A 21,076-nucleotide genomic window follows, 5' to 3' on the forward strand; every position below is an offset into this window, starting at 1 on the left:
TAAAATACCTATTTTGGAATTTAGTAGAAAGTAGCTTCGAGGCACCAGCTTGGATATATCTTGAAGCTGCCGTCTTGACTTGATTTGAATTTGTTGAAATCCATCGTGGCTCCAGTGGTGATGTTTTCTTTGCCATTGTAGTTTCTGCAGCTTCTGAGCTTGGCAGAAGCTAAGGGATGTAAGAATTCTAGGAAGTGGTGACATGCAGTGTCTATTCATGGATGGCAGGACCCACTGCTGCTTTTAGGATTTGAGAGTAGGCTTACTGGGGAGGGAGAGGCGAGTTTATACCTGATAGGCACCTCTCTGTTACCCAGAGCCGTAGGCACAGATGACCCTGGTCAGCTGAATGTCTCTCTTGCTTTGCTCCTGACCACACACTAGGGTGATGGGTGGGTCCTGGGACCTTGCAGCATTGTGGTTTAGGAAGGTTTTCCTTCTCACCTCCCACTCCTTATAAATCCATTGAGGTGACGGTGTGCCGTAAAGGAAAGACCATTAGACCGAGACTGAGCATTTAGGTTCTGATTCCTAGTCCCCCACTAATCTGGTTATGAGATTTGAGAACCCAGTTATTGATAGAATACAATAGTGACAATCTTGGGAAACATTTCTTTTTAAAGCTGCTATTGGCATTTTGTAAGTAGTGTCCTGTTAGTGTGGATTGTTTAGTAGGCTGTGGAGTGTTTTTGTAGTTTTCGTGTTAGTACGGTAGACAATGAGTAATCTTAGTCTCTTAATTTCTTTTAAGTTTTTAGTGAACAAATTCAGAAAATTCAGAGAGAGAGATGAAGAGCCTGGCCAACAAGTCCTACCCCCTCCTGGCCACTACCATGAAAATTATCAACAGAAATAAAATAAGGAGTTCTTCCTAGAAACTGGAATTTATGGTCCAGCTCCTGAGGCTTCAAGCAGCCAAAGTTACGCTTCTTCAGGACGTAAAAGAAGCGCGCAGTTCGTGCTCCTTCCTTTCCCTGAGCTCCTGACCCCTTCAGTATGGTAGCTGATTTATCTACTTGAAACTTTTCCCATTTGGCCATGGATCTCCTATGCGGAGATTTGCCCCATCCCCATCAGCGGTCATCCTTTGAGTAAATGTTTGGAATAAAGCCAAATGCCGATAGCCTCTTCCCCTTCTTGAGCATTGGCTAGATGTGGTGGGTCTTTCTGGTCTCCACGTGAGATGGTTGGACAGAGTGGCCCCTATAAGGAAGAGAGCTAACTGCTGTCTGTCCAGGTTTAGGGCCTTCCTGTTTACACTGCTTTAGCTTTCCTTTGCTTTCCCATCTCTTGTGTGTTGTCTTTTGCTCTCAGTTGCCACAACTTTCAAGGTCTTACCTGGCTTGAAATTTCATGTCTAAATTAAAGCTGTCTGTTCGTGATCATCCTGCTTTTGTGAGATGTTTTGTGTGGGGTGTGTGTGTGTGTGTGTGTGTGTGTGTGTGTGTGTGTGTGTAGAGCATCCCTGATGTCAGGAATTGGCTTTTCAGTCTATTTTTGTCTCCTACTCAGGCCATCATTTCCATGGGGAAAGCTATTTAAGTGTCGCATCACAGCGTGCGAAGTTTGCTTCCTTCGCTTGTCCAGGTGCTGGGCTCATTAAAAGCAGTTGTTCTTAGTGATGTAAGGTTAAGCAAGATGCAGGACTAAGTGCATCTAATTGCATTTTATTCAGGTAGGATCACAGCGCTTGTGGCATCTCACCGTTGTTCTGTGATTTTAGTCTTCGCCCCTTGGCTTCCGGTTTCTAACTCCTAGGCCTCAGTGCCTTCGTGGTGCCTCTGTCTGGCTCGCCACCTGACTCAAGGGCACTTTCACCAGATGAAGGGCGTGTGTTTGTGTCCCGTGATTGGAAGTCAAAACCCTTGGGTGCTCTTCCTGTCTGTCACCTACTCTGAATGACCTTGGCCTTGTCACTGCCTCATTTTGTCTCTCTGCAATAAAATACGAGGTCTGTCTTTCTAGCCCCGGAAATGAGCCTGCACAGGTGGAATAACCAGAAGTGTCGCCAGGTGGTGCCCGTAGCAGCCACTTGGCTCTTAGCAGACACCATCCTGATGTCCATCAGACAGAGCCAGCCCCGTCCCTGCAGGAGATCACGTCCATGTGTCATAGGGTGATGCCACTCGAAAGGGAAGCAAAAGGTGCACCACAGGGGTTTGTTTCAGGGGTGTAGGAATTCCTGTTTGATGATGTTGTTGCTTGTGACCTGGTGGATTATAGATTTGATTTCTTTATTAAGCCTCTTCTATAAATACTCATGATCTTCACTTCTCTGTTACTTTATAAGAAATTCAGTAGTGCACGTTTAAAGTGACGTCTGCCGAAGTCCACCAACCTCCAGGAGGGGGAGGGGATGAATATGTATGTATGTATGTATGTATGTTATGTATATCTTGCAGAATCCAGGAGGCGTTCTTTTGAAATTCCCAAAAGACAGGTAATGGGATTATGAATTATAGGGATGACAGAGTATTGCTTTTGTACTTAAAGATTACATAATGTTTGTTCTTCTCATTATTGTGGTACTATGTGCTGGGCACTCCATAAGTGCTTTATGTGTATTGCTCACTTAATGCTTGCAGTACCCCTGTGAATTAGGTACTGTTATCATCCCTGTATTTCAGAGGAGGAAACTGAGGAACAGAGAAGTTGAGTAACTTGTCCAATGTCACACTGCTAATAAGTGGAGGAACCCAAATACAAATGGAAGTAAATATAGTTTGCTGTCATCTGAGGATTCATAGGTCGTTACTATATCGAGTTCCCTAATCAAACGTGAGTCACAGACCCTGTGATTGGCATTAATCATCCAGTCTTTGCACACTTAGAAGTCATAGTGGAGTAGGCGGGAAGCGCAGGTGAGGAGAAAGGGCAGGGCATTGGGATGGGTGGGAGGTGGACCAGCGGCCGCGAGGGAGGGGATCATGGCTGGGAGCAGGCGTGTGGGGGAAACACCATGTTGGCGCTGCAGGGCGCTTCTCTTCTACAGTTGTCATTCCCTGGCCCCTCGGTCGTTATCAAAATAATGGTCAGAAAACACATTTTATTTCCGGAGAACTTGTGAACACCCCTAGATGTTGAGTGTAAGGAACCTTTGTAAGTCTGATTCCCCACCTGCATCTCCCGCAGCAGAGCAGGTCTGAGTAACTGGTCTTTCTGTGTTGTCTTAGAAAAGGTTGGTGTTAGGAAATCCAGCCTGACCTCGTGCCCCCTCTCCTGCTGCTGTTGTCACCCTCCGGCTGGGAATGCCGAGTCACGAGTCAGGTTCAGGTTTGGAAGGACTCCTCGGAGAGAGGCTGAGTTCCGCTCAGTTCCAGTCCCTTCTCCTGTCAGTTTCCCAGCAGACTCTGCTCCCCACCTGTTTTGGCTTTAGGACATTGAAGGTCTTTTAGTGCTTTCCCCATCCCCACATCGCTGGTATTCCTACTTTCTTCTTTGTCATTTTCCTGTTCCATTGAAAGGAACTTTTTCTCTTTTTTACTCTTTTCCCCGGGGGCCTCATGGAGTCCAGTGGAACATCTATGGGGCCAGTACTTTACAAGAGGGGTGCAGGTATAGTGTGTGACGTGAATTGCTGTCACAACAATGCTGGACCCGTGATCAGTGTTAGCTGACCCTGTGGTCCCCTCAGAGTTGAATTTAGGGTGATTTCGGTGATGAGTGGGTTCTCTTAAAAAGCCTTAACCCTTGGAAGACATAATCTGTGCTTCTGTTCCGATTGAAAGAACTTTCGGAGTTTGCTGCCCAGAGGTTAGGCTGCTTCTGGATCGGGGTGGGAGGGTGCTCAAAAGGGGGAAATGGCCATCAGGACCGTTAACAAAGTGCTTTTCAGTTTACAAGGTGCTGTCACTTGTACTTACTAGCAGTTTGGTGTTTTTAACTGTAGCTCCTCCCTGAGGCTTCACTGGCCTGGCGGCTCGATGCTAAGCCCTGAGAGAGTCGAGGTTTTCACGCTGCTGCGTCCACAGTGGCAGCTCTTACTGAGCAGGGACACACGTTCAGAATTTCTTCTCTTGCTGACATTTCCCCCAGCCTCCGGGGGCTTTATTAGGAGCCACCTGACGTGTGGTTACAGACAGAGAAGAGCAAAACGCTTACTGGAATTTCTTGTAGTTCAGCATAGGACTGAATCACGTTAACGGGGAGCCCTCTGCATTTATCTACTCCAAGCTCCTTTGCCCTTGTTTTGCTCTCCAGCTGCACTCTGCAGTTGAGGATTTCGTGTCCTTCAGTGCAGGCTGACTGTGTTGAATGGATCTTTTGGTCAGTTTTGTCCGCAGGTATACTGTGTTCTTCTGAGGCAGGATTGTGAAAAAGTTTTTATGATTTAAACATTGAGGCAAACGATACACTGTTCAGGAGTATTCAGCTAGGCAGTAAGTGCTGGAATGCGTGTCCTTTTGGGGTTAAATCCAGTTGAGTGGTTGAGGGGTTTTTGGTTTGCATATTTTGAGAGACGGAAACCTTTTATTTTCTGCAGCGAAGTCAAAGGAATGAGACACTTACCAGCTCGCTTCTGGTTTAAATTGATAGCATAACTATATCTGGTAAAAATCCATTCTAACTGTGACAATCTGAGCAGTTAAAAAAATTTAACTGAGTAGTGCTTTAAAAAAAAAAAAAGGAAAAGGCATTCAATCCTATTCAACAATAAAATGAACCCCCCCCCCCCAGCTGCTGGAGAGAGTTCCTGCAGTATAAAGAGCGTTCTGCATTTGCATCCTGCAAGCGAGAGCTGGTCTTTCACACTCCGCAGCTCTGATGAGGTTCTTCCTCCTTGTTTTAATTTTGATCCTCTTTGTGGGAGATGCTGCTGTGATGAGGGCTAGTGAAGCCGTCTTGACAGGCATATCCACAGGACTGTCCTTGCCGGCCCCCTGAAAGTACAGGCGGGAAGGAATACAGACACACACACATCTGTGTCTCTTGCGTGGCTTCTGGCAGCATCAGGACGTGACATACTCCGTGTTGAAAGCATCCTATTTGTCTGCTCTGTTTAATTACTTAAGGGAGTTCGAGGGCCCTGAAGGCTGATGATATCACCTTCAGGGTGAGGAAGGAAGAGCATCTCGCCCACCCTGGTGTGCTTTGGGGGGCACCCCAGCACCCCGTGATGAGAAGGGGGGTGTGTCTGCATTTCCTTGTGACTGGCACACCCCAAGCCTTTCTCCTTCTGGCCTCACACCACTGGGTGTGAACAGCTCTTCTGAAGGTCACAAAGGACTAGTGAATTCCTGGTCCCTGTACTCACTGATTTTTTTCTCAGTTCCTGTCCTTTTGACCTGCCAGCCTTGTTGATATGGTCCATCACCCTCCCACTGGCACCTTTCTTCTACTGGGTTCCACTATACTGGCTGTAGTGAAGTTTTCTCTCTTACCTTTTTCCTCTTACCTCTCTCAGAGATTCTCCTCTCCTCCTGTCTTCTCTTCAGTGCTGTCATCGGCTCCTGCAGCGCAGCTGGTACCTGCATTTACACGACTTCCACGTCCACAGCGCGTTCCCAGCTGCTTACTTGCGAGCCCTGTCCTGTCCTCTAGAGCCTCAGACTTCTCACGTGTAACTGCCCTCCCCACCCCAAATCTATGGAATTTTAAAAATGCCTTTTCCCAACTTTTTATTATGAAAAAATTTCAAACATACAGAAAAGTTGGATGACTAGTCCAGTGATTACTAATTACCAACAACCATCTTGAGTCAGCAGTTAACCTTCTGCCAAGTTTGCTTTATCTGTGTGTGTGAGAGTATGCGAATATGTTTCCTCCTGAGCCATTGGTAAGTTAGTAGCAGACATGGTGACGGTCACCTCTAAATAATCAAGTGTACATCTTGTAAAAATCAGAACATTTGGGATCATTTTAAATTTACCTTTCTGGGCTCCCATTCTAACTTTTCCCCCCTATTATGAATCATGCTGCTATGAAAATGGGTGTACAGATATTTCTTTGAGATCCTGTTTTCAGTTCTTTTGGGATATACTCAGAAGTGGAATTGCTGGATCATATAGTAATTCCATTTTTACTTTTTTGAGCAACTGCCACACTGTTTTTCCATAGCAGTGATACCATTTTACATTCCCACCAACAGGGCACAAGGGTCCCAATTTCTCCATATCCTAGTTTGTTTTTTATTTATTTATTTTTTGATCATAGCCATCCTGCTGGGTGTGAGGTAATATCTCATTGTAGTTTTGATTTGCGTTTCCCAGATGATAAGCGATGTTGGGCATCTTTTCACGTGCTTATTGGTCACTTGTATATCTTCTTTGAAGAACCTTTTATTCCAAGTCATTTGCCCATGTTTGAATTGGGTTGTTTGTTTTTTCGTTGTTGTTGCGTTTTAGGAGTTCTCTCTGTATTCTGGATATTAACCCTTTATCAGATATGTGATTTGCAAATATTTTCCCCCATTCTCTGGGTTGCCTTTTTACTCTGTTGGTAATGTCTTGACGCATACAGTTTTAAAATTTTCATGAAGCCCAAATCTGTCTGTTTTTTCTTTTGTTGTCTGTACCTTTGGTGTCAGGCCCCCATTCTAATTTGCCATTAAATCTTTGTTTGAAACGCCTCTTGCATCCTCTGCATGTCCTTTCTCCTGGACTGGTTCGCTCTCTGCTTGCCTGGTGTCCAGACTCCTCTCCTGGTCTCCCTGCCTCCAGACCCAGGATCCCAGGCTGACCCCCCAGCCGCTTGTCATGCCTTAGCTTGTCTTCAAGGCTCCTCACCTATGTTTCACATGGCCTCCAGCCTCTTCAGGTGACTCCAGCTAATCTGTTTCCCCAAATCAGTTGCACTGTTCCCTGCGTCTCAAGCCCCATGGTACTTAGACGACACACTCGGGTTCTCTCCCTGGGTTGGACGCTTCTTGAGAAAGAGAGCTTTCTGTGAAAGCTTATATTCTGAGTGACTCACGTGTAGGAGTGAGTAACTCCTTCAATCAAAAATGGATCTGGGGGCTTCCCTGGTGGCGCGGTGGGTGAGAGTCCGCCTGCCGATGCAGGGGACGCGGGTTCGTGCCCCGGTCCGGGAAGATCCCACATGCTGCGGAGCGGCTGGGCCCATGAGCCATGGGCGCTGAGCCTGCGCGTCTGGAGCCTGTGCTCCGCAGCGGGAGAGGCCACAGCGGTGAGAGACCCGCGTACCGCAAAAAAAAAAAAAAAAAAATGGATCTAACCATCCCTGTTTATCAGTGGTGGGGGAGTGGGGAAAGCGTGGGTAAATGATATCTGATCGGCACTTGTAAAGGCTGATTGCATGGAATCACCTGGAATCACCTGGCTCTTGTTAATGCAGATTCTTCTGAAACAGACTGGGGTGGGTGGGCCTGAGGACCTGCACGTCTAATATGCTCCCTGTGATACAGATTCTGCTTGTTGGGACTAACTGCCCTTTGAATTGGACTGACGTAGGTCCTTAAAAACCCTGTTGATGTCAGTAGTTTCAGTTTTTAATCTACCCCCATCCCAAGTTTTAAGCATATACAGCTGGTTTGAGGTTTTTGTCTCCCTTCTGCTTAGTCTTCTAGTAGCAGTGTTAATGCCAGAAATTGTCAAAAGGTGGGACCACAGGAGGGAAGGGAAATTAAGTTGCCTTTAAAAACCAGGCAGTGCTTTCAGGTCATAGTGGTAGGAAGACCTGTTTTCTTCCCCACTGCCCTTTTGCCTACTGACCAGTATTAATGCACAGCTGTCGCTGAGGCGCTCCATTGGACTTAATTTCTTTTTAGGGTGAAAATATATGACAGTTGTCATGAGTATAATGTAACCAGTCCAAGAGAAAAATGATGGAAATTGCTGTCCTTCATCCAGCCAGGACCAGCGGGGTGCCTGCCGTGTGCCAGGAAGTGGAATGCTTGCTTTGCGTGCGTCATCTTTCTCTTTCCCTAAAGTGGCCAGTGTCCCCATTTTAGAGAGGAAGAGATTAAAACCGGGAGGATGCCTGTAACTCACTCAAGGCACACAGCTAGTGAGGGGCTGGCCTGGGTGTTTGTGCTGCCAAAGCTTGGGCTCTTTTCTCTTTCCTCTTTCTTTCTTTCTTTTTTAATTAATTAATTAATGTATTTATTTTTGGCTGTGTCGTGTCTTGCTCGCCGCACGCGGGATCTTTCGTGGCTCTTTCGTCGCTGTGCGTGGGCTTAGTTGCCCCGAGGCATGTGGGATCTTAGTTCCCCTTGAACCGAGTCCCCTGCATTGGAAGTGGATTCTTAGCCACTGGACCGCCAGGGAAATCCCTTGGGCTCTTTGCACTGGGTACACAGCTGCCCCTGCAACTGCTGGGTGCTGTGGAAGGTGGAGACACCCCCCAGACCCTGCCCTCTAGATCAGGGGCCAGCAGACTTCCATAAAGGGCCAGGTAGAAATATTTTCGGCTTAGCAGGCTATACTGTCTCCTTCACATCTACTCACCTTTGCTGTGGCAGTGTGAAAACACTGAGACATTAAGCAAACAAGTGGGTATGGGCTGTGTTCCAGTAAGATTTTACTTTAAAAAAGAGGCACCGGGGCTTCCCTGGTGGCGCAGTGGTTGAGAGTCCGCCTGCCGATGCAGGGGACGCGGGTTCGTGCCCCGGTCCGGGAAGATCCCACGTGCCGCGGAGCGGCTGGGCCCGTGAGCCATGGCCGCTGAGCCTGCGCGTCTGGAGCCTGTGCTCCGCAACGGGAGAGGCCACAACAGTGAGAGGCCCGCGTACCACAAAAAAAAAAAAAAAAAAAAAAGAGGCAGCAGGGTGGATTTGGCCTGTAAGCCACAGTTGGCCAGCCTGTGCTCTGGAAGGGTCCTGAGCAATGGACATATGATGTAAGCCAGGTCTTGTAATTTTAACCTTAATAAGGAACCACATTTGAAAAGAAAACAGAAAACAGGTGAAATTAATTGTAATGTATTTTACTCCAGTGTATCAAAAATATCATGCCAACGTGTAATCAGTATAAAAATTACTATTGAAATATTTTACATTCTCCTTTCTCTAACGGCGACTATATTGGATAGCACTGCTCAAGAAACTGAGTCTGATAGGAGAGAACAGCATCCCTCTAACCCCTTAGAGTGCTTTATTTTCTTCATAGCACCTGCAGTCTCTGAGATTTTATTACTTCATTTCCTTCTTTGCTGTCTCCCCCACCAGAAAGGAAGGGGTCAGAAACGTCTCTGTTCTCAGTGCCTAGAACAGGACTGGCCCAAAGCAGCACTGATGTTTGTTTCATGAGTGAATGAAGGAGTGCACATAAGGTTCCGTCTGAAGGTGCAGTGAACACTCGAGAGTTTGGTAGGAGAGCATTAGGAAAAGCTTTCCTGGAGGCAGGTTTTGGGCTAGCTCTTGAAAGGTAAGAATTTGGAATCACAGTGCTGGGAGAGAAGGGTGTCCTAAGTGGGAAGACCAATGTGAACAAAGACAAGAGAGGCCGGAAGTTTGGAAAACATTCCGGAGCGATAGTTCACTTGGCCTTAGAGCTCCTTTAGACTTAAAAATTATTGAGGCCCCCAGTGAGCTTTCATTTATATGGGTTGTATCGATATTTACCATATAAGAAATTTAAACAAAATTTAAAACTCAGGAATACCCAGGCACACATTCTGTTAGCCATCAGAACAGTGACATCATCACATCATGTCGCCTCTGGAAAATTCCACCATAGACTTGTGAGAGGACGAGAGTGAACAGAGCAAGTAACACCTTGATAGTGTTTTGAGGAAGTTTTGGCTTTGGACCTCCTTAAAGGGCCTCAGGGATCCCTAGGCCACATTTTGAGAACTGCTGAGCTAAAGGTGGGGGTGAGGAGAAGGCAGGTGAGAGAGAGAGTGCCAGCAAATGTGCTTGAATCTGATTGCAAATAATAACAGTCAGCGTTTATCATGTACCTGCTAAGTTCTAGGCACTGTTGTAAGCACTTTACATGTGTTAGCTCAAGTGGGAAAACCCTGTGAAACAGGTGTTATTATTTAACAGATGAGGACGAGTCTGAGGCTGCCCAGGGTCACGTAGTAAGTGGAAGAGCTTGGGTTAAACCAGGCAGTTGCCCCTCAAAGACTGCATCACACTTGCTCTGTGTTTATAAAGGTCTTTGAATGATAGACTCAGGAGTTTGGTTTTTCTGTTTCCGGTTTTGTTTTGTGTTTTTTTTTTTTACATAATGAGGAGCCACTTCAAAGTTTGCAGTGAATGAGTGAATGACCTGGCAGCAGCTCACAAGATGGATTAGGTAGGGGAGCTGGGGATCCTGGAGACCAGTTAGGAGGCTTTTACATACAGGGCAAGTGAGTTGTGTCTTCTGTACGTTGAATTTGCACATACATATATATATGCATGGCTCACGCAGAGTGTTGAAAGTACTGATTTTTCAAACAAAATGGCCCCTAAGTGTAAACCAAGGACTTCAGAGGGAAAGCTGGTGTGTTGGACTTAGTGATGGCGTCAGGAATTTTTCAAGGATAATTTTGATGATGCTCAGTTTGACCTGGGGACCTAACTCCCAAGTGAAATCAGGACTCTGTTGAATCTGAGACAGCAGTCATAAAGCTTTGAGTCAGGGTCGTGGGGTTAGAGAGGTGGAGGGGTGTTGGGGAAGCTTTGCTCAGCGGGGCACAAAGGCAGGAAGGGCTTCTGGGGAGTAAGAAGCAGAGCACGTGTAGCACTGACAGGGCTGCAGCAGTGGGCGTCGGCAGGCCAGGTGCCGGGATGATCAGGAGGGAGTCGAGGAGCCATTACGTTTCTTGTTTTTTATTGTGGCAAAGTATGCATAACATAAAATTTACCATTTTTAAGTGCACAGTTCAGTGGCATTAAGTATAGTCACGTTTTTTTTTTTTTTTTGTGGTACGCGGGCCCCTCACTGTTGTGGCCCCTCCTGTTGCGGAGCACAGGCTCCGGACACTTAGGCTCAGCGGCCATGGCTCACGGGCCCAGCCGCTCCGTGGCACGTGGGATCCTCCCAGACCGGGACACGAACCCGCATCCCCTGCGTTGGCAGGCGAACTCTCAACCACCGTGCCACCAGGGAAGCCCCTATAGTCACGTTTTTGTGCGACCTTCTCCACCATCCATCTCCAGGACTTTTTCATCTCCCCAAACTGAAGCTCTGTCCTCATTAAACGGTAATAACCATTTGCAAGAGTAATAGCCATTCACTGCAGACGTGTGGTCCCCCAGCATTCAGGGAGTGAGGGGACATGTGGCAGAGACCCGTGCTTCCCAAGGGCACGACCAGGTGATGTCCCTCCAGTAATAGCGATGGGGACAGAGGGTGAGGACTCTGTTTTGGATGTGCTGTGTCTTAGGGAGATACCTGCCTTGGAAATATGTGTTCAGTCTGTCCCCCATCTTTCTTTTATGCTTATTGTTGTCCTATTTCATGCCCTCATAATTGCATTTTAAAAATAAACACTGGGCTTCCCTGGTGGCACAGTGGTTGAGAGTCCGCCTGCCGATGCAGGGGACACGGGTTCGTGCCCCAGTCCGGCTAGGCCCATGAGCCATGGCCGCTGAGCCTGTGCATCCGTAGCCTGTGCTCTGCAACGGGAGAGGCCACAACAGTGAGAAGCCCGTGTACCGCAAAAAAAAAAAAAAAAAAAAAAGACACTATTTAGATTTACAGAAAAGTTGCAAAGATCCTGGTATACCCTTCACCCAGCTTCCCCCCAATGTTAACGTCTTATGTAACACGGTATATTTGTCAAAAGCAAGAAGCTAACATTGGTTCCACACGATTAGCTAAACTACACACTTCTACTTGGATTAGTTTTCCACTAATGTCTTTTTTCTGTTCCAGGGTCCAAATCTATGGTACTACATTGCATTTAGCATAATTGCCTTTCAAATGTTGGAAAAACCCTTCTAATTGATCTTTCTTTACCTAATCCACACTTCATCCTCTTCCCTAAGAGTTATCTTACTGAAGAACTTTGTTCAACAGCTTTTGATGCCAGAGAGAAGGGGTCAAGCAAGATGCTCTCTGAGAGAAGGCAGTCGGAAGCCACCTGTAACCATGGAGAGCACTTGTGGAGAGTAGAGGGCAGCCGCTGGCAGAAAGAGCGGCAGTGGGTAGACAGGTGAATGCAGAGGGCGTGGGAGTGTAGGCACCCAGGGTCAGGGACGTAGGGAAAGTGCAGACTTAACATCCTGTTGTTCAGCCTCTGTGGTCCAACACTGAAGAAAAATTGGTGGGATTATTCTCTTATTTGTCTTAGATTGATAGCTTTTTTATTTTTTCTGATTGCAAGTTATATTAAGTTACTTATACATACTTGATACAAAATTGCAAGAACATACAAAAAGTAGGTTAAAAAAAGTCTCCTATGATTCCACCACTCAAGTATAACTGCTTTTTATCATTTCAGTGGACGGTTATTCTAGTCTTCTATGAACACATAACTATTCGTTTTCGCAAATACATGCTGTGCTTAATCCCTCCCCCTGTCCCACACCACTTAACAAACGTAAACTGGACCGTTTGCAAGTGTCCAGGAGGAGTTCAAGTTTGCAGTACCCACGTGTATTTCCACAGAATAGTGGAAGCTTTAAACCCAGACAGTTTGCTTCCCTTTGCTGGTCAGTGTTCTAAAACGCACGTTTCCCACAACGGTGTCATCTGCGTCGGAACTCGGTCAGATTTGTCGGTGTGCAGGCGACTCCTCATGCTTTGATGCACACTGATTCTCTTGGGCTCGAATCTAAAGACTCATTCCCAGATTGTCTTTCAGAAACAAAGAACACCAATAACAAAAACCTTTGCCACTTTTACCTTGCCTCGGCTTTAGGGTCTCAGGTCCGAGCCTTCTGCTGAACCCACAACAGACATTGGCTGAGGAGGTGCCCGGGTCTCGGGTCTTTGCACCCATCCGTCCCTCTTCCTCACAGAGGCCGGCACTGTGGGCACCTCACAGGGGTTTGCTCAGCCCTTCAGGATCATTTCCTCTGTTGATCAGCTCATCCCATAAACTACTCTTCAAGTACGATTTATCATGCTCTTTCTGCGTTCTCTTGATTGGAATTGTCATCTGTAACCTTGGGAGCCTGCATATTCAAGTTCTTTTAACAGCAGCTGTGGTGCCCACTGCCTTTGCTCTTTTCAGATGTGATGGGATTAACGTTTGTGGAACACATGCAGACTCACTGCAGGCACAATTGGGAAGGCTGAGTAGGACTGTTTTCTTTCTGGAATGTAGCTTTGGGCCTGTCTACAGTGTTCCGAAGTTGGGTGTTCAGAGGTGGAGGTGTTTCTATTTCGTAACATTTTCTCCCCATTTCAAAAAAATTTTTTGAGGTGGCGCAGTGGTTAAGACTCCGAGCTCCCAATGCAGGGGCCCAGATTCGATCCCTAGTCAGGGATCTAGATCCCACATGCATGTCACAGCTAAGACCCGGTGCAACCAAATTAAATAAATAAATAAATACTAAAAACAAAATTTTTTTGACAGCGTGATTTTTAATGAATGCCCATAATTCCATCAGATGGATGAAACCATTTCTTTAACCAGTCTCTTGACAAGCTAGTTTGTTGCCTGTTTTTCACAGTTTTAAATGATGGGACTAACATCTTATACTACTTTTTTTTCTATCTTGTTAAGTTTCTTAGGATAAATTCCTAAATGAAATTACTGGTCAAGGGATAGGAGTACATTTTTTTAATATTTATTTATCTATTTACTTATTTATATATTTATTTAGGCTGCGCCGGGTCTTCTTTGCAGCAACACGGGATCTTTGTTTCAGCACACAGTGTTGAGGCATGCGGACTCTTAGTTGCGCCATGTGTGTGGGATCTAGTTCCCTGATCGGGGTCGATTCCGGGCCTGCTGCATTGGGAGCACGGAGTCTTAACCACTGGACCACCAGGGAAGTCCCAGAATGTTTTTTGGGTTTTTTTTTGCGGTATGCGGGCCTCTCACTGTTGTGGCCTCTCCCGTTGCGGAGCACAGGCTCCGGACGCGCAGGCTGAGCGGCCATGGCTCACGGGCCCAGCCGCTCTGCGGCATGTGGGATCTTCCCGGACCGGGGCACGAACCCGCGTCCCCTGCATCGGCAGGCGGACTCTCAACCACTGCGCCACCAGGGAAGCCCCCCAGAACGTATTTTTAAGATTTGATTCATTTTGCTAAAGTGTCACCCCCCCAAGTGGTACCCACTTACACTTCCATCTTAGAACGCCTATTTCCCAGCACCATGGTGAGGCTTTTTTTTTTTTGCGGTACGCGGGCCTCTCACTGTTGTGGCCTCTCCCGTTGCGGAGCACAGGCTCCGGACGTGCAGGCTCAGCGGCCATGGCTCACGGGCCCAGCCGCTCCGCGGCATGTGGGATCCTCCCTGGACCGGGGCACGAACCCGCATCCCCTGCATCGGCAGGCGGACTCTCAACCACTTGCGCCACCAGGGAAGCCCCTTGGTGAGGCTTCTTGTGACTTATGCAGGAGTACCCAGCTAGTTGGCAGCATCTCGAGGACTAGAGCTCAGGTTAGCTGACTGGGCCTTTTTGTGGCCGCGCCCCTGTTGCCAAGAAATAAGCCCTTCTTGTGCCAGAGGGTTTCCCTGAGCCCTGCAGGATGGGCAGGCCGGTCTGTTGTGCCTTCAGTTCAGGGCGTGTGCATTCCCCAGGCAGAGGGCTGGACGAGGAGGCAGTGAGTAAGCTGGGGTGGGAAGGCGGAGGGACAGGAGGTGTTCAGATACAGGGCTTGGCGTCAGCATGTAGACCTGCAATTGCTGTGTCCACAGCCAGACCCGTAGACAGAATCTTGTACAGTTGCTGGGAATTGGATGAGATCACCCTGAGCACCGCTCAGCATAGCGCTGGCCAGCAGTTACTACTAACGGGGGAATCGTTTATCTCTGCTTCAGTTTCTTCGTCATGTTTGGGAGCCCGCACAGTACGTATGATTGCAGGTTTAGGGGAATATTGCTAATTAGCTTGTCTGCCCTGTAAGACTGACTTTAAATTGAAATCTTAATGCGTGTGTGTGTGTGTGTGTGTGTTTAAATAGATAATATATGCAGATGGAACAACATTCAAGAGGTTTAAAAGAGTATGTAATGAAATGTTTGTTTCCTTCCTACCATTTCCACCACTATGACCAGATATAGTCTATTCTGTGCATATATATATATATATATATAATTTTTTTTACGAGACTAGGCATATTTTAACACCCTGTTTAGAATTTCTCTGTGATGGTTCTGCAGTGAGACTGAATTAGATTTTTTTAAACTATTAACATAGAAAAATGATATTGAAAATTTGCCTCTGCTTTTCCCCCCAGTTTTATTGAGATATAATTGACATACAGCATTGTATAAATTTAAGGTGTGCAGCACAATGATTTGACTTAAATATATCATGAAATGATGACCACACTAGGTTTAGTGAACATCCATCATCTCATAGATACAAAATAAAAGAAAAACAGTTGTTTTCCTTGTGAAGAGGACTCTTAGGCTTCACTCTCAACTTTCATATATAACGTACGGCAGTGTTAATTGTATTTATCATGTTGTACGTTACATCCTTAGTGCTTATTTACCTTATAACTGAAAGTTTATACCTTTGACCACCTTCCTCCAGTTCCCCCTCCACCCCACCGCTGCCTCTGGTAACCACAAATCTAAACTCTTTTCCTGTGAGGTGTTTTTTTTTCTTTTTTTTTTTTGCGGTACGCGGGCCTCTCACTGTTGTGGCCTTTCCGGTTGCGACACGCAGGCTCAGCGGCCATGGCTCACGGGCCCAGCCACTCCGCGGCATGTGGGATCTTCCCGGACCGGGGCACGAACCCGCGTCCCCTGCATTGGCAGGTGGGCTCTCAACAACTGCGCCACCAGGGAAGCCCCCTTTTGGCTATTTTGAATAGTGCTCCTATGCGCATTTGTGTGCTGTACAAGTTTTTCTGTGGACATATATATTTCAGTTCTCTTGGGTACTATACCCAGGAGTAGGATTTCTGGGTTGTGTTTATTCTTTTGAGCACCTGCCAAACTGTTTTTCAGAGTGGCTGCACCATTTTACATTTCCACCAACAGTGTTTGAGGGTTCCAGTTTTTCCACATCCTCACCAACACTTGTTATTATCAGTCTTTTGATTGTAGCCATCCTAGTGCAGTGGTATCACATTGTGATGCGATGTGCCTTATGACTAATGATGTTGAGTGTCTTTTCATGTGCTTGTTAGCCATCTGTATATTTTCTTTGGAGAAATGTCTATTCACATAAATCCTATGTCTATTTTTTTATTTTTTATTTTTTTATTTTTTATTTTTTGCGGTACATGGGCCTCTCACTGTTGTGGCCTCTTCCGTCGTGGAGCACAGGCTCTGGACGCACAGGCTCAGTGGCCATGGCTCACGGGCCCAGCCGCTCTGCGGCATGTGGGATCTTCCCGGACCGGGGCTGAACCCACGTCCCCTGCATCGGCAGGCGGACTCTCAACCACTGCGCCACCAGGGAAGCCCCTTATGTCTATTTTTTTAATTGGGTTATGTGTTGGCTTGCCTCTGAGACCCTGCATTTGGGTGTTCTTTAGACTCTCACAGGTCTGTGGTAGGTGCCCTATGCATGTCATAGGGGTCTGTGCCAGGTGTCTTGCATTACATTGAGATTCAACCTCCTTTCCTACTTAAATATGCTCTAGAGGATTTGAGACCCTTATAAACTGAAAGGTCTTTAAGTTCTAAATCTTTCTAAGAACTGAGTTCTGAGTGTTTTCCACCTGTTGCTCCACAGTCACTCTAGAATAAGAAAGGGGTTGTTGAATAGGGCTTCTTGGACAGTGGGGCAGCGTTTCACATACGTACCAGTCACGTGAACTATGCGTAGGACGCCATTTACAGTTGAAGTTTCTCAAAGGCAGAGCCCATACCATCTTTTCTTTTGTTTTCCTTGGCTCGCTCTCGTAGTACGGATTATAATATTTCTTGCGCAGTAGGCGATGAAATGCTTGACATGCATGTGCTTTGGTAACTGAGTCGTTTCTGTAGCCCTTCGGCAGGTTGAAGGCATGGTTGTGCCGAAACAGTGAGAGGTTGCCTGTGTGTGACAAACGGCGCTTGGTTCACAGAGGCCCTTGGCTTTCAGAGTGTGTCTTAGCTGCTGCTGCTTCACAGATCCTCCCTCCTGAAGCAGCATGACTGTCTTGCCGAGGGGCACATGTGCTGCTATTTATGTCCTGAGACTTTCTCAGGGATTGTTTTTAGGTTAGCATTTAAGAGTCTAATTTAATTCTGCAAGTGTGTAAAGTGCTGATTACTCGTGCTTGTTGCTCTACACTGACAGTGAGTCTCTCCCACCTGGAGCCCAGCTTTGTCCTGGATCAGTTCTGACTGTCATGGTTGAATCACAGCGATCTATGGAATTTAAAGTTTCTCCGACATTTGAAACAAAAAGCTATTTGTGGGAGCAGACAGGTGGCCTTTTCAGGTGACTGGGGCACTTTCTAAGGGAGTTGTGCTTTCTTTTCCCTTCCCGCCGTTTCGAATCTTGGAGCAGCAATACTGGGAGAGCCCTTCAAAGATACACTGGTGTCTAGTAGGTAGTGTGCAAATACTTGTACGTGATTGTCGCAACTGAGGATTTCTAATTTTTGAATTTGTGGTTTCTTGTTTTTGTTGACACATTACCGTCTCTCCGTCTTCAAATGTGTCCCATGGTTATGTGTAAGTACTTTGGAAAATTAAGGTTAAAGAGCTCTGGTTGGCATGGTATATTTAGGTAAACAGGGGCGATTGAACACATTTATTTCCACTTCCTCCAGAAGCCCTTCTAAGATGACAGTAAAAGGATTTTTTAGGGCTTCCCTGGTGGTGCAGTGGTTAAGGATCCGCCTGCCAGTGCAGGGGACATGGGTTTGAGCCCTGGCCCAGGAAGATCCCACGTGCTGCGGAGCAACTAAGCCCGTGCGCCACAGCTACTGAGCCTGCGCTCTAGAGCCCACGTGCCACAGCTACTGAAGCCCACGCGCCTAGAGCCTGTGCTCCGCAATAAGAGAAGCCACTGCAATGAGAAGCCGGTGCACTGCAACGAAGAGTAGCCCCCGCTCACCGCAACCAGAGAAAGCCCACGCGCAGCAAGGAAGACCCAACGCAGCCAAAAATAAATAAATAAATAAAATTTATTTTTTCAAAAAAAGAATTTAAAAAATGTCTAAGCCCACGAGGAGAAAGAATGCGAGAGAAGACAATTGACAGTAGGTTTCAAGTTGTGGATGATGGATGGTGACTGCAGCAGCAGAGCAGGAGCTGAAATGTTTGGTGCCTCAGAGACTCGGCCCAGGGAGGAGCAGTGTGGGAAGCCTGGTGTCCTCAGGGCGGGAGTGCGGTCTGGGCCTAAAGACAGAGGGATTAACTGAGAGTCTGTATAGGGAGAAATTCAATTCCCCAAGTTACCTGCCCTCCAGTACAAACCAGAGAATACTTATCCCCTCTGCCCACGCGAGCGCAGAGGTTGATGTTCCGGAGAAATCAAACCAGAGACTCTAGATGAGGAACCTCAGGTGGAGCGAAGGGGTCAGTGTAACCCTGGGCTGAAAGGGGGGTTCATGGACGTCTGTATGCTCAAGGGGAAATCCCATAGCCTGAGATCAGGCCAGGCGCGGGGTTGGAGGACTTCCCTCTGGGAGAACGAACAGTGTCGGAGACAGGCCCGCAGTTGCTAGTGTTTGGCAGTCCCTCACAGCAAACGCTAGATGCTACCCCAGCTAATATGATCAGTCCTAGTCCAAAGGCTTGCTTGTGTCCACAAAGCTTCCATCATCTTTTTATTGCCTCAACTTTTATGTATGTATGTGTATATATTTTTTTTTTTTTCTTTTTTTTGCGGTACATGGGCCTCTCACTGTTGCAGCCTCTCCCGTTGCGGAGCACAGGCTCCAGATGCACAGGCTCAGTGGCCATGGCTCACGGGCCCAGCCGCTCCCAGCGGCATGTGGAATCTTCCCGGACCGGGGCACGAACCCGGGTCCCCTGCATCGACAGGCGGACTCTCAACCACTGCGCCACCAGGGAAGCCCCTACTTTTATATTTTTTATTTTGAAATAATTATAGATTCATAAGAAGTTGCAAAAATGATACAGAGAGGTCCCCTGCACCTTTCATCCAGTTTCCCCCAATGGTTACATTGTACATAACCACAGACAATAGCAAAACCAGGAAATTGACATGTATACGATGTGTGTACAGTTCTATGCCGTTTTGTCACATGCAGCTTCATGTAACCACCTCAGCAGTTGAGGTACATGACTGTACCATCACCACAAAGATTTCCCTGATGACTCATTTTAAAATAGGAATGGACAGCCAAGGATCACAGCATATTCAGAAAGCTCCCAACATGAAGGGTAGAGGCTAGAACAAACAAGAGAAAGATGTGTCAGAGGAAGCAGTTGATACTGCGAACAGAAGAAACCCTCAGAACACATAGTGAATAGCCTGAAATAAGAGTCAACATTTTGTCAATGAAATAAAACAGGATGCTATAAAAATCAGAACAAGAAATAATTCTTGGAAATTACAAACATAATATTAGAAGAAAAGAGTTGACAAAGACTCCCAGCAAATACAATAAAATATCTGACATCTAGGAGATCTATAAAGAGAGAAAGGGAAAATGAAGGGCAGAAATGTATCAAGGAAATCGGAAATGTTTCCAGAATTGAAGATCACAAGGTTCCAGGATGGTGAATGGAAAAAGTCCTAGCTGGCACGTTGTGTAATTCCAGAACACTGGGGATAAAGCTTCCAAAGAGAGAAAACAGTCGCATAAAAAAGATTGGGGGGCTTCCCTGGTGGCGCAGTGGTTGAGAGTCCGCCTGCCGATGCAGGGGATACCGGTTCGTGCCCCGGTCCGGGAGGATCCCGCATGCCACGGAGCGGCTGGGCCCATGAACCATGGCCGCTGGGCCTGCGCGTCCAGAGCCTGTGCTCCGCAATGGGAGAGGCCACAACAGTGAGAGGCCCGCATACCGCAAAAAAAAAAAAAAAAAAGATTGGGAATGAAGATGCATCGGATTTTCAACCTCCTGGGAAGCAGGAGGCAACGGAGTAGGTTTCCAATCTGACATGGTAGATTGAGCTAACGTAGAACCACTCTTAACTACAGTCACTTAGAAGTGCTATGTAAAATATAACAAACATTTTAAATGTAGCTAAGCATATAAGAAAGAAAAGGGATAACAGGACACCAGAATCAAAGAGGGAACCTAAAACTAGAGCAGAATAGGCTGCTGATGTCGTAGCAGCCTGGGGGGTGTTTATTGGGCCCTAAAACAGGCCCTAACAATAATAGAAGTCTGGATTTTAATGAAAATGTGTAGAATTGAAATAGAAATCCCCTCAAAGGGCTATTCCCTGGTAAAAGGGGAAAAAAAAAAAAAGATGTGACAGAATCTCCCCCATGAAGCCAGAGAAATGGCGAGGAAGTTTATCACTGCCCCACACCGTGAGGTGTTAGGGGAAGTCTCCCATGAGCGATTGAAACATCTGAGTTTGAGGTCTGTATTTATCATACCCACTTTCAGGAATCCCCAAGCCAGCACGAGGCTGGTGACGCTCCTGGAGGTCCTTGCAGAAAGAAAAGCAAAACTTCCGTAGAATGACCCTTCCACAACGCAGGCCACTTGGAATCCTGTGATTTCCACAAATGATGAGCTCGTGCTGAGAAATTACTAAACATACAGAAAAATCATAAAGAAGAGTCAGCTGTCACAACAAACAGGAGGATTTCCAACATTTTAAAACTTCAGATAATGAGATTAAATATAACGTTTAAAGTGATTGAAGGGCTTAAAGAAAGAATAGAAATCAAGGAAAGAATAAGATACAGTACGTTTTAGAGACTGTTTTTTAAAAGAACCAAATCTCTACGATGAAAACTCTAATCGTTGCATATAAAACCCAGTGGAGGGCTTCCCTGGTGGCGCAGTGGTTGAGAGTCCGCCTGCCGATGCAGGGGACGCGGGTTCGTGCCCCGGTCCGGGAAGATCCCACGTGCCGCGGAGCGGCTGGGCCCGTGAGCCATGGCCGCTGAGCCTGCGCGTCCGGAGCCTGTGCTCCGCAACGGGAGAGGCCACAACGGCGAGAGGCCCGCGTACCGCAAAAAAAAAAAC

General features: G+C 46.8%; 1 protein-coding gene across 2 annotated transcripts in view; it reads left to right on the forward strand.

Annotated features, from left to right (window-relative positions):
* The window catches only part of UBE2O (ubiquitin conjugating enzyme E2 O), a 56,463-nt gene that overhangs the window by 2,313 nt on the left and 33,074 nt on the right, over positions 1-21,076 (forward strand). The window lies entirely within an intron of this gene.

The sequence above is a fragment of the Phocoena sinus genome, chromosome 20 (genome assembly GCF_008692025.1).
Source record: "Phocoena sinus isolate mPhoSin1 chromosome 20, mPhoSin1.pri, whole genome shotgun sequence".
Lineage (NCBI taxonomy): Eukaryota > Metazoa > Chordata > Mammalia > Artiodactyla > Phocoenidae > Phocoena > Phocoena sinus.